Raw genomic sequence first — 13,294 nt, forward strand, 5'->3', positions numbered from 1 at the left:
TCACAAGCTTATGATCAATATTTTATACTTTGTGACAGGGGTTAAATACTGTTGACAAGCATTTTACCCAATCACAACGTCATGGATTTACCTTACTGTAATGTCATTGGCACACTGTTTGTTAGCTAGTCTGGGATACTTGCCAGTGTTCCCATTGTTATAATACTGATTTCTAAGTTCAGATTCTTTATTAATGGTGACACACTTAGGGAACAAGAACTCAGCTGTATACAGTGTACACAAGATAAGCATATATGGAATATCTGTAACACACACAAAGGATCAACTAGGAGCATAATACAGGAACAGGAATGAGGAGACAAATGGTCATAGGTAGCCCATGAACTCATATGGCCTGGCAACCATTTCCTTCCATTCAGCAAATGCAGAAAGGAGGAGAAGAGGGGGATTCCAGTTGCCCAGAACTCCACCCCACCAGCCTGATCAACTCCTGCAATCATGACCACAAAAAGGTATGGAACAGAGCTGTTGTGGGATGTCCAGCGGCAGAAGCTTCTCCTACCAAGTCTGCGGTGTCTGTGGATGTGGGCGCTCAATCATCGCTCGGGCCAGAGGGAGCCGGTAAATTTACCCTGATGCCAATGGCCAAGTGTCTTGTGCACGGTAAGAGTCAGTCGAGGCTGCCAGGGGAAAAGCCTGTGCATGTCAGCCCTGTGCTATCATAGCGTGCACTTAGTGGTGACAAAACACAGTACTGTAAGTTAATGTTCAAAAATGTCAAAGTTCTGACATTTATCAACATAAACCAGCAATGGATAACCCAGAGGATGCCGCACCCGCTCAAGGTTCAGAATCACAGTAAATATTTAGAGTATTTCTGCTGTGTACAGTATATTAAGTAAAAAAAACTGAATACTGTTTTGGGAACAATAACCCATGTAACCGTGTTCGTATGTAAAATGTGCCCGCTCAGCACACGTTTGTATGTTTGCTGCAAAAACTAGCCCAGTATTCCTCAAGCTGAACAATCACCAGCGCATTACACAATGATTAGTACAATAGTGGGGCACTAACGCCAACCCTCTTGCCCCAACCCCCCACCACTCTCCCCATTTGACTTCATAACATCATAAAGAGGAAACCGGGACCAGGATGTTAAGTGCTAGGCACATGCCAAGGTTACACCAGTCGGTACTCGGGGCCGCAATCGTCATTCAAGGCAACCTGCGAACCAAACACAGGTGCCACTGCTGCACCCCAGCTTTTATGTCATGCTCATTCACCCCTAGTTATGGTGCAGAGATTGTTTATAGTCTTATTTTACACAGACGGAGGGGGATTTATCAAACCGTGGAGAGAGTGGAAAGAGATAAAGTACCAGCCAATCAGCTCCTGCCATGTCACAGGCTGTGTTTGAAAAATGACAGTTAGGAGCTGGTTGGTTGGTAGTTTTGCCCGCTCCGCTTTATCTCTCTCCAAACTTTGATAAATCTCCCCCAAATAACATCTTTTCTCTTACGTCCTAGAGGATGCTGGGGACTCCATAAGGACCATGGGGTATAGACGGGCTCCGCAGGAGATATGGGCACTATAAAGAACTTTTAGTATGGGTGTGCACTGGCTCCTCCCTCTATGCCCCTCCTCCAGACCTCAGTTAGATTCTGTGCCCAGAGGAGAATGGGTACTCTACAGGGGAGCTCTACGGAGTTTCTCTGATAAAAGAATTTTGTTAGGTTTTTTATTATTTTCAGGGAGCACTGCTGGCAACAGGCTCCCTGCATCGTGGGACTGAGGAGAGAGAAGCAGACCTACTTACATGATAGGCTCTGCTTCTTAGGCTACTGGACACCATTAGCTCCAGAGGGATCGGAACGCAGGTAGCCCCCTGCCGTTCGTCTCAGAGCCGCGCCGCCGTCCTCCTCGCAGAGCCGGAAGATAGAAGCCGGGTGAGTATAAGAAGAAAGAAGACGTCTAAGGCGGCAGAAGACTTCTGATCTTCACTGAGGTAAGCACGCAGCGGTAACGCTGTGCGCCATTGCTCCCACACGTTACACACACGGCAGGCACTGATGGGTGCAGGGCGCAGGGAGGATGCCCTGGGCAGCAATATATACTTCTTTTCTTGGCATGATAAACACATATGGGCTGCGGAGTCAGTGAATATGTTTACCCCCGCCATTATTTGTAAATTTGAGCGGGACCGAAGCCTGCCACTAGAGGGGGCGGAGCTTGGTCGCACAGCACTAACCAGCGCCATTTTCTCCACAGTGTGCTGAAGGAAGCTGTCTCCCCGGACTCTCCCCTGCAGATACAGGGCTGAAAAAGAGGGAGGGGGGGGGGGGGGGGGGGCACATTTTGGCGCAGTGAGTGTATTACACGATTGACATATTATAAAAGCGCTATATCTGGGAATTGTTTCCAGTGTCAGTTGGCGCTTGGTGTGTGCTGGCATACTGTCTCTCTCAGTCTCTCCAAAGGGCCTTGTTGGGGACCTGTCCCCTTATAGATAGATCCCTGTGTGTGTGAGGGTGTCCGTACGCGTGTGTCGACATGTCTGAAGCGGAAGGCTCATCCAAGGAGGAGGTGGAGCAGATGATTGTGGTGTCTCCGTCGGCAAAACACAGACTCATGATTGGTATGTTATGTGGAATATTTTAAATGCTAATGTGACCTTATTACATAAGAGAATGGACAAAGCTGAGTCCAAGGAAACAGCAGAGAGTCAATCCGCGGAATTGGCTGGGTCACAGGGCCCGTCAGGGTCTCAAAAGCGTCCCTTATCACAAATAGTAGACACTGACACCGACACGGATTCTGACTCCAGTGTCGACTATGATGAGGCAAGGTTGCACCCTAAGGTGACCAAAAGTATTCATTATGTGATTGTGGCAATAAAAGATGTTTTGCATATTACAGATGACCCCTCTGTTCCTGACACGAGGGTACACATGTTTAATGGAAAAAATGAACGGATTGTTTGAAAAAGCTTGGGAAACTCCAGACAAAAAACTGCAGATTCCCAAGAGGATCCTTTCCCTGCAAAGGACAGGGTACGTTGGGAATCCTCGCCCAGGGTGGACAAGGCATTAACACGTCTGTCCAAAAAGGTGGCGCTACCGTCTCCAGACACCGCGGCCCTTAAGGATCCTGCGGATCGTAGACAGCAGACTACCTTAAAGTCTATTTATGCACATACAGGGGCTTTACTCAGGCCGGCAATAGCATCGGCATGGGTCTATAGCGCTGTTGCAGCATGGACAGATATCTTGTTGGCTGACATGGATACCCTGGGCAAGGATACCGTTGTCCTGACTTTAGGCCACATTAAGGACGCAGTCTTGTATATGAGAGACGCTCAAAGAGATGTGGGGCGGCTTGGTTCCAGAGCCAACGCCATGGCGGTTTCGGCAAGGCGAGCTCTTTGGACCCGCCAATGGTCGGGTGATGCCGACTCAAAAAAGTATATGGAGGTTTTACCTTACAAGGGTGAAGTTTTATTTGGGGATGGTCTCGCGGACCTGGTTTCCACAGCTTTCACGGGTAAATCTACATTTTTGCCTTTTGTTCCCCCACAGCAAAAGAAAACCCCACAATATCAGATGCAGTCCTTTCGGTCGCATAAGTCCAGAAGAGGTCGGGGCTCCTCTTTCCTCGCCAGAGGTAAGGGTAGAGGTAAGAGAACACCTGCTTCGGCTAGTTCCCAGGAGCAGATGTCCTCCCTGGCTTCTGCTAAATCCACCGCATGACGATGGGGCTCCACGGAGGAAGTCCGCACCAGTGGGGGCACGTCTTCGACTCTTCAGCCAGGTCTGGAGCCTATCGGGCGTGGATCCTTGGGCGTTGGAAATTGTGTCCCAAGGTTACAAACTGGAGTTCGAAGAGGTGCCCCCTCGCCGATTTCTCAAGTCGGCTTTGCCAACTTCTTCCCCGGAGAGGGGAGTGGTATTAGATGCAATTCAAAAGCTGTGTCAACAGCAAGTGATTTTCAAGGTTCCCCTAGGCCAACAGGGAAAGGGGTACTATTCAACAATGTTTGTGGTTCCGAAGCCGGATGGTTCGGTCAGACCAATTTTGAATCTAAAATCACTAAACCTTTACTTGAAAAAGTTCAAATTCAAGATGGAATCACTCCGGACTGTGATATCCAGTCTGGAAGCAGGGGATTTTATAGTGTCACTGGACATGAAGGATGCCTACCTTCATGTCCCCATATTTCCTCTTTATCAAGAATACCTACGTTTCGTGGTACAAGACTGTCATTACCAGTTTCAGACGTTGCCGTTTGGGCTTTCCACGGCCCCGAGGATTTTCACCAAGGTAATGGCAGAAATGATGGTGCTCCTGCGCAAGTAGGGTGTCACAATTATCCCGTACTTGGACAATCTCCTGATAAAGGCGAGATCAAGGGATCAATTGCTGAAATAGAAAAAGCCCAGGACATCCAGAGCATGGTCAGGGACCTGCTAAAACCTAAAAGAGTGTCGGTGCATCAATGCACTCGTGTTCTGGGAAAAATGGTGGCAGCCTACGAGGCCATTCCCTTCGGCAGGTTCCATTTGAGGACGTTTCAGTGGGACCTTCTCGACAAATGGTCGGGGTCCCATCTACACCTTCATCAAAAGATAAGCCTGTCCCCCAGGGCCAGGGTGTCTCTCCTGTGGTGGCTGCAGAGTGCTCACCTTCTAGAGGGTCGCAGGTTCGGCGTTCAGGACTGGGTTCTGGAGACCACGGACGCGAGCCTCCGAGGATGGGGAGCAGTCACAAAAGGAAGACATTTTCAGATATGGTCAAGCCAGGAGGCTTGTCTACACATCAACGTACTGGAATTGAGGGCCATATACAATGGCCTTCGACAAGCGGAGTATCTTCTTCGCGACCTACCAGTTCTGATTCAATCAGACAACATCACAGCAGTGGCTCATGTAAACCGCCAAGGCGGGACAAGGAGCAGAGTGGCTATGGCGGAAGCCACAAGAATTCTGCGCTGGGCAGAAAATCACGAAAGTGTTCTGTCAGCAGTCTTCATACCGGGAGTGGACAACTGGGAAGCAGACTTCCTCAGCAGACACGATCTCCATCCAGGAGAGTGGGGACTTCATCAAGAGGTCTTTGCAGAGATCGCAAGTCTTTGGGGACTTCCTCAAATAGACATGATGGCGTCACGCCTCAAGAAAAAGCTTCGGAGGTATTGTGCCAGGTCAAGGGACCCTCAGGCAGTAGCGGTAGATGCCCTAGTGACACCATGGGTGTTTCAGTCGGTCTATGTGTTCCCTGCTCTTCCTCTCATCTCAAAAGTGTTGAGAATCATAAGACGAAACAGAGTACAAGCAATACTCGTGGTTCCAGATTGGCCTCGAAGGGCCTGGTATTCGGATCTTCAGGAAATGCTCACGGAAGATCCGTGGCCTCTTCCTCTCAGGGAAGAACTGTTACAGCAGGGGCCTTGCATGTTCCAAGACTTACCGTGGTTGCGTTTGACGGCATGGCGGTTGAACACCGGATCCTAGCAGAGAGAGGTATTCCAGAGGAAGTTATCCCTACTCTGATAAAGGCTAGGAAGGAGGTAACGGCAAAGCATTATCACCGTATCTGGAGGAAATATGTATCTTGGTGTGAAACCAAGAATGCTCCTACGGAAGATTTCCATCTGGGACGTTTTCTCCACTTCCTACAGATGGGAGTGGATATGGGCCTAAAATTAGGCTAAATTAAATACAGATTTCGGCCCTATCTATATTTAAAAAAAAATAAAATTGGCTTCTCTCCCAGAAGTCCAAACTTTCGTGAAGGGAGTGCTGCACATCCAGCCTCCTTTTGTGCCACCAGTGGCGCCATGGGACCTTAACGTGGTGTTAAAGTTCCTTAAGTCACACTGGTTTGAACCTCTTCAAACGGTGGAATTAAAATTTCTCACCTGGAAGGTGGTTATGTTATTAGCCTTGGCGGGTGTCGGAGTTAGCGGCCTTGTCTCACAAGAGCCCCTACTTGATTTTTGATGTGGATAGAGCAGAGTTGAGGACTCGTCCTCAATTTCTGCCTAAGGTGGTCTCTTCTTTTCATTTGAACCAACCTATTGTGGTGCCTGTGGCTACGGGTGACTTGGAGGACTCCAAGTCCCTGGATGTGGTCAGGGCCTTGAAAATTTACGTAGCCAGGACAGCTAGGGTTAAGAAAACAGAGGCTCTGTTTGTCCTATATGCAGCCAGCAAGGTTGGCGCACCTGCTTCTAAGCAGACTTTTGCTCGCTGGATCTGTAACACGATTCAGCAGGCTCATTCTACGGCTGGATTGCCGGTACCAAATTCGGTAAAGGCCCATTCCACTAGGAAGGTGGGCTCTTCTTGGGCGGCTGCCCGAGGCGTCTCGGCATTACAGTTGTGCCGAGCAGCTACTTGGTTGGGTTCAAACACTTTTGCAAAATTCTACAAGTTTGATACCCTGGCTGATGAGGACCTCGCGTTTGCTCAATCGGTGCTGCAGAGTCATCCGCACTCTCCCGCCCGTTTGGAGCTTTGGTATAAATCCCATGGTCCTTACGGAGTCCCCAGCATCCTCTAGGATGTAAGAGAAAATAAGATTTTAAACCTACCGGTAAATCTTTTTCTCCTAGTCCGTAGAGGATGCTGGGCGCCCGTCCCAGTGCGGACTAAATCTGCAAGACTTGTATATAGTTGTGGCTTACATAAGGGTTATGTTACAGTTAAGATCGGTCTTTGACTGATACTGTTTTTTGTTCATACTGTTAATTAACTGGTTGCGTATATTCTAGGTTATACGGTGTGATTGGTGTGGCTGGTATGAATCTTGCCCTTAGATTTACAAAATCCTTTCCTCGTATTGTCCATCTCCTCTGGGCACAGTTTCTCTAACTGAGGTCTGGAGGAGGGGCATAGAGGGAGGAGCCAGTGCACACCCATACTAAAAGTTCTTTAGAGTGCCCATATCTCCTGCGGAGCCCATCTATACCCCATGGTTCTTACAGAGTCCCAAGCATCCTCTACGGACTAGGAGAAAAAGATTTACCGGTAGGTTTAAAATCTTATTTTTTCACCCAAATAATAATGCAGTGTGGCTTAAATTATCATAATATAGTTTCTACCAAATTTGGATAGCTGTAGTTCCTATTATTTTACTACTGTCTGTATTCAAATGGTGATATAAATTTGTCTGTTATAAAGGGGGACATGTACTAAGCAGTGATAAAAGTGGAGAAGGGAACCAGTGGAGAAGTTGCCCATGTCAACCAATCAGCTGCTCTGTATACTTTTAAAGTATGCAAATTAGAAATGTTACATCAATGCTGATTGGTTGCCTTGGGCAACTTCTCCACTGGCTCACTTCTCCACTTTTATCACTGCTTAGTACATGTACCCCAAAGCCTCATTTTCTCTGAAATAAATACCACGGTATCTATGGCTGTGACATCTTTTATCATACGTCATACCGCCTGGGACAAATGGGGGGAGATTTATCAACGCTTGGAGAGTATAATCTACCAAGAGATAAAGTGGAGAGAGAGAAAGGGGTCTATGTACTAAGCCTTGGATGGAGATAAAGTGGATGAAGATAAAGTACCAGCCAATCAGCTCCTAACTGTCATGTTACAGGCTGTGTTTGAAAAATGACGGAGGCTGATTGGTTGGTAATTTATCTCTCTTCGCAATCTCTCTCTCCAAGCTTTGATACATCTCCCCCTAATTAAGTTAATTTTTTAGTCTACTCAAAACCACAATATAATTGGATGAAATTATTTTAATACACTTTATGCTAATTGGGAAATTAAACTGTCTTGTAATCACATACAATTCACTAAAATACTGCTCAATGTGAGGCTTATTTTTCTTTTTTTGTTAAATATAAATTAACTTGATATCAATTACAATAATGCATATATATAAAAGTAAAAGCTGAAAAACATAGCAACAGTAGATGTCCATGTTTAGTGGAAAAAGGAGTAAATGGGCAATTTGTTGTGCTAGGAAATTATGTTTTTCCATAGAACTGATTAGCATTTTTCTACAAATTGGTAGTTAATGGAATGCTAATAAATGTATTTGTGGATTTCAGAATTTTGGAACTGAATTTGGTGAATAGTTACAAATTGTACTTTGAAAGAATCACTAACTCAGACACATGATAGAACACAGCGCCCTCTACTGTTCACCTCTGATAATGTCTGTTATATAGTCTTTATTAGCAAGAGGAATAGAAAATAACTGTACAAATGACTTTATTTAAAATGTATTGTTCCAAAACCACAAAATACATAAATGATCATTTACATAAAATAAGATCTGAATATATTAGTATTACCATTGAGAAACATTTAGGGGGATATTCAATTGTTTGAAAAGTCAGTTGGGTGTCTGTTTTTTGCTATCTAATAGACAGGGAAAAAAAGACACCCAACCGACTTTTCAAACATTTGAATTCCCCCCTTAGAATCCCAGGCAGGCGGCTACACATCTCCTTATTCCAGTTTTGGTAGGTGCATGCATAGTAATAGATTTTATTTTCCTATTTCCAATGTAATATTTGGGTACTTCTCTTTGATTATTACTTATGTAATTTCATATGGAGATTTCTTTTCCTATCTTTTTTCTTTTTATCCTTTGTACTTTCTACATTTATGTTGTATAATATTTTGCTACCGTTTACTTCTGTAAGCATTTTCGCACAGTGGGCGATCTGGTCCAAACTGCGCATGCGTATGCACCGGAACGCGCAGGCGTGTCAGACAGCTACAACGGGCATCGCCGGTCAGCGACGGTAAGATGCGAAGGATCCATTCGCACGGGCGCTCGCAAAGGTGATTGACAGGAAGAGGCCATTTGTGGGTGGCAGCTGACCGTTTACAGGGAGTGACCGGAAAAAGCAGGCGTGCCAAAGCATTTTCAGGGAGGGTGTCTGACGTCAGCTCCGGCCCAAATCAGCAGGATTCTATAGCACTTGAAGAGTAAGTACTGGGCTGCACAAACTGATTTTTAGCAGCTCTGCTAACACAAAGGAAGGCACACTTGTGCAGCGAAAATACACTCCCCCTGTAGGCGACTATCTGATCGCAGGGCTGCAAAAAACGCAGCCCATCTATCAGATCTGAATTAATTACCCCCTTAGTTCTGTGCGGGGTTTTTTTTTCCATCATAGCAAGATATGTGTCTTTTTATATTCTTTTATCTAGTCCTTTCATAAGTATTTTTTTCCATGCTTTCTTAAGGAAAAAAATACATGTTTATAGCCATTCTCTAATCTCTTCAGTTACAAAAATCTACTTTTCTGATAAGAGTTGTTGTTTCAATTAAGAAAAAAATGCATAAAAAATAATTATACTCTGTATTCTTTAAATATACAGTAAGGACCCAAATGTATTAAGCCTTAAAAAGTGATAAAGTAGCAGTCAATCAGCTCCTAACTGCCATGTTACAGGCTGTGTTTGAAAAATGACAGATAGGAGCTGGTTGGTTGATGCTTTAACACTCCTTGGGTCTTTGTACTAAGCCTTGAAGAGAGATAAAGTGGAGAGAGATAAAGTGGAGAGAGATAAAGTCCCAGCCAACCAGCACCTAACTGACATTTTTCAAACACAGCCTGTAACATGACAGTTAGGAACTGATTGGCTGGGACTTTATGTCCATCCACTTTATCTCCATCCAAGGCTTAGCACATAGACCCTGACAGTGGCATAAGTTCGTCCCAGTTGCCCGGAGGCAAGATAAATATTGGTGCCCCCCTATTTCCTATATCAAGATAAGTGTGTGTGAAGAGTGTCCTTAAAAAAGGCCTTAAATTTGCACCTTCAAATAGGTGCGATAAGTTTAATGTGTATGTAGACGTTGAGAAGTTCATCAGACGCCTTACCTTAAAAAGATTCTTTGAGGAAATGCCTAGCAGCCAGGATCATAATTATGAGGAGGGAGAAGTAAGATTGAAAAAGAAATCTACATTCTACCCAAAGCATAAGAAAGGTAGTTTTATTGAGGCATTCGAGAGATCGGTAAAAAAAGATTTGGAAAATACCACCCTAAAGCCGAATAGAAAAACTGATTTGACTAAGGATGAACGCGAGGCTATTAAAACTTTTAAGATAACAAAGAGATCGTGATCAAGCCCGCAGACAAGGGGGGAGTGTAGTAGTCATGGATGTTGAGTCATAAAATGAAGAAGTGTACAGACAGCTATCTGACTGTTTGACCTACAAAAAATTAAAAGGGAATCCAGGGAAAGGCATTGGTGATAAATTAAAAACCTTTTTATCATTGTATATGTCTGTGGGTGTAATTTCGGAAGTGGATAGTGCTTTTATTACTATTGAGGACCCTTCCATTCCAGTGTTATACGTCCTCCCTAAGATCCACAAAGACAAGGAGAGACCACCTGGGCGTCCCATAGTGGCTGGAACCAATGCAAGCCTATCTAATTTATCATTATATATAGATCAAATGCTCCAACCCATTGTTAAGTCGACGAGGTCATATATGAAAGACACTATTAATACTATCAATAATCTTATGACGGTGGATTGGAAACCAGGTTTCTTGTTAGTAACCGATGAAGTTACCTCGCTATACACTATAATAAACCATGATCAGGGTTTGGCAGCGACTAGATATTTCCTTGAAGCATTGGAAATGACCAATGAAAAAAGAGATTTTGTGTTGGATAGGATCTCACTTATTCTTAGAAATAACTTTTTTCTGGTACGATAATTCATTTTATTTGCAGTTAACAGGGACCGCTATGGGCACCAGACTGGCACAGAGTTATGCCAACCTATTCATGGCACACTGGGAGGAGTTAAACGTTTGGAGTGGCCATGAGTACTGTGCCAGTCTGGTGTCCTGGGTCAGGTATATCGATGATATACTCTTTATATGGGGAGGAGATAGAGCCTCTTTGGATGCTTTTTGTCTTTATCTTAATGACAATCAGTCTAATATAAAGCTCACGTTTAATATTAGTGAGAAGGAGGTGAACTTTCTGGATTTGCATATTTATATAGAAGAGTTTAAGATTAAGACGAGCAACTATGTTAAGGCGACAGACTGTAATTCATTCATAGAATCTACAAGTAACCATCACGTAAATTGGATACAAAGTATACCAATGAGTCAATTTCAAAGAATTCGATGTAACTGTACGGATATGGATACATACCATCACCATGCCCTAACATTGAGTAATCAATTTAAAGAAAAGGGATACAATGGTAACATGGTAGCAAAGGCCATGAAATGCGGGGCAGATATGAATCGTGATGATATGCTAAGGAAGGAATGTAAAACAATAAGACAATCTAACGGTATTCCCTTTATTACTTACTATAACAGCCAGTATAGGCAAATAGAAAAAATAATTAGGAAGCATTGGTGTATCCTTGAACGGGACCCATTGCTTACTAAGTATATATCCAAAAACCCTTCTTTTACCTATCGATGTGCTAATAGTATCAAGGATGAAATAGTTAGGAGTATGATAATGCCAAATAAAATGACCACTAGAATAAAGTCAAAAGGTTTTTTCCGCTGTGGCACATGTATTTATGTGTAAAGCATGTAAGAGCATGAACAGTAAGATTACAGAGTATAGGTCTGCTCAAAATAATAAGATCCATCAAATTAGAGACTTTATCACATGCGACACAGCTAATTGTGTTTATCTATTGGAATGCTCTTGCGGTTCGCAATACGTGGGACGAACTACACGCCCACTAAAAATACGGATGGCAGAGCATGTGCGGAATGTGAAGAAAGGGCTAGATAGCCACAATGTCTCAGCGCATTTCAAATTTAAGCATGATTGTAATATTAAACAATTGACCAGTTTCTGTGGGATTATGCATATTAAATCTGACTGGCGTAGGAATAATGGGGAAGTAAAATTAGCACAGGCCGAAATGAGAAAAATCTATGAGTTACAAACACTGGTACCTCGTGGTCTCAATGTTGAATTTGAGACCAAATGGTTCCTATAGGCACAAATACTGATGTCAATAATAGAGCAATGTGCTGCATGTTCCCTATAAATTGTGGTGATTAATGAAAGTATGTTGATTCACTAATTGAAATGTATATTTGATATGCTGGTCTAAGAAATATTGAGTGATTATGAATATTAATTAATTATAGGTGGAATGTATAACTGTATAATGTAAGATTATGATGTTTGTCTTTCTGTTCTTTCTCTTATGGCACCAATGGGCTACGATAATAAGAGTTATTACGCTACATCTGTACACTGTACACTCCTGATATTAAAGAGCGATGCATTCCACTGCCTCCGGGACCGCTTCCGTATTTGCGTTCCAAAGACAGGAAATACGTCATCGCCACTTCCGGTCCCGCCGGAGCTCCGAATAGACGGAGCTTGTGAATCGCAGGGGGAAGGAGGAGACTCCCCGAGATGTGTGGAATCCCTAATCGTTAATGTGGGAGGACTAGTTTGAGAAAAATTAGCTCATTGTGATCTATACATTATGGAAACACGATGGACGGAAATACGTGTGGTTGCTATGGCAACCGAGGACACTTTATGTTGCTGGATCCCGCAAAGCAGCATGGGAATGAAGTTGTTGCATTGTGGGAAAAAGTTGGAGGGAATACGTGGTCTTCAAACAGATGGAATATGCTAGTTAGGATACTTATTGTCTAGGTAGCTTTGGGATTTACGGGTCCAGTGCACATTTTGGATTTTACTCAATTTATGTAAAATGGAATTTTAAGAAGTTTTGCAGTGTTTTAAGAAATATGGATAGGCTGATTCTGATATGTATGAAATTCCCTCCTCTATAATGATGGAAGTTTATTGTTATGTTTATGTGTATATGGCTTTTTTAAATGAATTAATTCTGGTTGGTTAATTGATGACATGTGACCAAACCAGGGGGGATAAAATGACCGGCAGGGTCCATTACTATCCCACACCTTGAAGAAGGAACATCCGGTTCCGAAACGCGTCGGTGAAATTTGGCACTTTCCATAGGTCAGACAGAGTCACTCATCGGGAGAAATTGGTAAAGGGCTTGTATGCCATTTTTTGGGATATATAACCTTTTCTCAATCTATACCATCCGTGATTTTCCCCCTCCCCCTTTTTTTTCCCCATCTGAGGGGTGTGTGGTGTAGTAGACCCTGCCAACTAAGATTATTTCTGGTGTTTGTGGCCTATAGCATAGTGGAAATATTTTATATATTTTTTATATTTTTATGTAAATAAATTGCTTTATACCCAATATTGCATGGACTTTCTCGTTGGTGTGCTCCATTAATCCTGGAAAGAGAACAGCTGGACTGGTTCCAGTCCTGTCTTGGGGAAGGAGTGCAAGAAAGATACCTTT

The sequence above is a fragment of the Pseudophryne corroboree genome, chromosome 2 (assembly GCF_028390025.1).
Source record: "Pseudophryne corroboree isolate aPseCor3 chromosome 2, aPseCor3.hap2, whole genome shotgun sequence".
NCBI lineage: Eukaryota > Metazoa > Chordata > Amphibia > Anura > Myobatrachidae > Pseudophryne > Pseudophryne corroboree.